Below are 3,972 nucleotides of genomic sequence, written 5' to 3'. Positions count from 1 at the left end.
TAATTGAATTCTTGGGAATTATAAGGTTGTAATAAATTGTTAAATAAGAGATTTGAATGTTAAAGGGCCTTGTTGGATGGTTTGGAAATTATGCACATGAGGTGTTTGACATAAGGCCTAAAAGAAAGTCATATCTCTTTCAAATAGTTAGTTATAGCCAATGTGATATGAGATAAAATTGGTATTAAGTGAAGATGTTTAGGAAACCTTATGATATAATCCTGATGTTTTTGGAATTTGAATGGTTGTAGTGATGGGGGTTGCAATAGTTGTGAAAAAGAGTTTATATATATAATTGTAGGAAGTTGATTGAAATTCCATGTATATATTCTTATAGGGTGTGTAGAAGAAGAGAACCTTGATAAGTGTTTAAAGGAGAAATTATTGACTTTTGAGAGCTCTGGACAGGTAAATGAATAGCATCCCAATAGTTTGTTATCAAACTTATTTTACTAAAAATATTGCTTGAACATATTTTGATGAATTTATATGCCACATCCTGTAGTTATATAAACCTTTGCTTTCTTAAAAATGAATTATACAATGTTTTTTATATTTCTTAATCATTTGTGATTTTAAATTTATTAACGACAATTGAATTTGGAAATGTTTTCTACATAAATAAATTTTATAGAAATATTTGGAGTTATTTACTTCAAATGAATACCTGAATGCAATTGTTGTGTTGATTTATATGTAAGAGAAAATCATGCTAATGTTATACCTACATATATTTGATTTGGAATGTGGGATTAAAACAGAACGCTAGTTGCTAACGGCATTTTCGTTAACCCTGGGCACTCCATGATACACATAGCTAGTAGAGTGTTTGTAAGAGGTGCTAGCCCCGTGCACAGGTCAATGCATGTGGAACAGATGGATGGATATTCATGAGCATTGTACTCACGCTTGTTTCATGACTCCTATCAACCTTGTTTTGTGGCTTTTGCCATACTTGGTTATTTACCCTCGTGGATTGTGTGTCTACGCTCATTGGTTATTTGCCCTCGTGGACTTTGTATCCACGCTTGTTAATTGTTCTGATTAAGTCCTGCTAAAGAAAGAGTTTTGAAGCTTACTTTTCATAGGTTGGTTCTTGAAAAGAAAATGGTTATTTTTACCATATATGAATTTTACATTGAGCAATATAAATTCCAAGGCATTTTAAGTATGCCTAGAAATTAAATGTCACACCCCAATACTAAAGGTGTGATCGACATGAAATATGAGATGAACTTATATCCCATAAGTCTTGATTGATCAGAAACTAAGCTAAAATATTGATATATGTAAGTTAAATATAGTAATGAAGTTTATAAAATTTTAAATGTTTTGTAAAAATTTTGACAGAGCCTCCCCTATAATTTGAACCTCCCAAAATTTTCATGACAACCACAAAACCCGTCAACCAACCCAGCAAGGAGACTAGCTCCATTCTAGCAATTTGCATAATAGCTAATTAAGACTAGGACCTAATTATGGTGTATGTGGAGCACTAAGTATGATTACAAAATACAACACATAGTTTTACCAAACTAATAATCGCAATGTGTCTCCTCTTTTCTAAAAAGCAAAAGGCCTCCCAATGATCTGCCAAAGGTGTATAGTTAGCTATACTATCTAAGACCAAAGAAGTTACCGGTGAGTAGCATTCGAATTATACACATGCATATAAATATATGAAGACATTAATGAATAAATTTAATTTACAAATTTTGAAATAATGAAACTTGAACTTAAACTAATAATAATAGACAACAAGTTTTCTCAGTGATACAATTATGAATTTGAACAATGTTAATAGGATAAAGTAATTTATCAAAATTGGTAATGTTCATAGCATATAAAAATTTCAAGATCTAGAAGGGCTTTATCAAAAATTTCAATAACTAGAAATGGTAGGTAGAATGCTTTTAAAGAAATAATATAATATAAAAATAATGAATTTTAAGTTTAGCTCTAGAAGGGCTTTATCAGAACGAATAACAAGCATGGACACACAGTCCATGATGACAACTAACCAAGCGTGGACACACAGTCCACGAGGGTAAGTAACCAACCAAGCGCGGCTGAAAGCCACGAAACAAGTGTGGTAGGAGCCACAAACCAAGTGCAAGCATAAAGCCCACGAATAACAAGCGTGAGTATGATACTCATGAATAACCATCCCTCCATTCCACGTGTGTTGGCCATCGCACGGGACTAGCACCTTCTATAAGCACCCTGCTAGCTAGGTATACCATGGCACGCCAAGGGCTAACGGAACTGTCGTTAGCATCCAACGTTTTGAACTCAGTCCCCCTCATAAAAATCAAGAGTGTATGGAGAAAGAAAAATAATTTCAAAATTCTCACTTCCAAATATTATTCAACTATCATTTTTCATTGCCCAAGATTGTCATCATTTCCTTCATACACAAATCATTACAATAAAAATTTTATATCAACATGATATTAAATAATTAAACTGCTTATGAGAAATAATACTATTAATATAAAAATAGGATTAACAAGAATATGTAAACAATTAATAAAGCAATCATAATAATATTTAAATAAAGAAAATTTTTATAAATAGTTTACTGAAAATATATTTAGAACGCCACCCACTCACCTAAAAGTTCCCAAGAATTATAAAGTTTGACCTTCTCAATTTCTCGCTTACTTCAACAGTGACCCAAATAATCTAGTACACAAACCAACTATTTTAATATCACTATAATTTTCCTTCTTGTAATAAGCAAGGAAAATTTATTTTTCAAGCTCTTCGATAATCCTTTAAATTATCAATCAAATACCACTTTTTTAAAAAAAAAATCATCTAGTTCTCTCTTCAACCTTCTTTATAGAAAATAATTGTTTCCTCTAATAATTCAATTAACAACCATCCACTCAAAATTTAAATAATTACATATTAATTTTGTAATCAAATTTTCTTTTCAACCTTCAAAATAAGTTTATAGATCAATAACACCCATACAAAATATACTTCTCACAATAACTGATGAAATTTCAGCAAAATATCAAAATTAAGAAAAGTTTTTCTAGCAAGCATTTCATCAAATAGCTTGTGGGCATTGATTTTTAAACTAACACCAATATTTTTCACATCAATTTCACTTCCTAAAAATTTATCAGCATAAAAAAAATCAGATCAAGTTTAACCAAAACTCAAATCCATACCATCATCATCTTGTTCTTTATACAAAAACTCCAGCCTGAATCAGTTTTCCTTTTTACGTTCAAGCATATATGAAAGCACAAAGCAATAGAAATTTCATAGCAACAACCATTACAGCATGCACAAGACAAGAGTTTGCAACCTTATTCACTTAATTGCCCACACACGCTCAACAAAATCACAAAGAATAATGGTTTGAAGGCTCACTTTTGCAACAGCTACGACAGGGCAGAGAAGAAGAACATAATTGTCGGCCAGCTAAGGAAAATTTGAGCTCATCACACATACATACAAGACGTGCAGCAGCTGAAAAAGAAAGGACATTGAAGAGCACTCACACACACATGCTGCCTCGGACCAGTGATCAAGCAGAGGCCAACGACAGAGAAAGAAAAATACAGCCACTTACCAATTACAATGGACGAATGAAGATGGAGAAGAGCGCAGCAGCGAGGACGGCACAGACTGATGATGAGGAACGAGGAAACATGACCGAGAAGGAGGAGGAAGAAGCGTTCGACAGTGAAAAAGGAAGGAGAGCACAATGTCGGTGGAGAAGTAAGAAGTGATAATGCTCTGTTTTCTTTCCTCACACGGCAGATATAAAAATCTGATCAAACAAGTGCTGGAAAAATTACAAAATAAAGCACAAAGAAAATTATTAGGGAGGGCACAGGGGAAATTACAAAAACGAGCAAAAACGTTTTTCCATAAATTGAAACCAAATAAAGTCAAACTTTTACTAGGTAAAATTCAAACTCTTGATTTTCAAAAAAAAAAAAAAATTCTAGT

Source organism: Prosopis cineraria, unplaced genomic scaffold (genome assembly GCF_029017545.1).
Source record: "Prosopis cineraria cultivar Desert tree isolate PC_DT_omini unplaced genomic scaffold, ASM2901754v1 PC8, whole genome shotgun sequence".
Lineage (NCBI taxonomy): Eukaryota > Viridiplantae > Streptophyta > Magnoliopsida > Fabales > Fabaceae > Prosopis > Prosopis cineraria.
The sequence above is the reverse complement of the archived record's forward strand: the minus strand, read 5'-3'. Positions refer to the sequence as shown.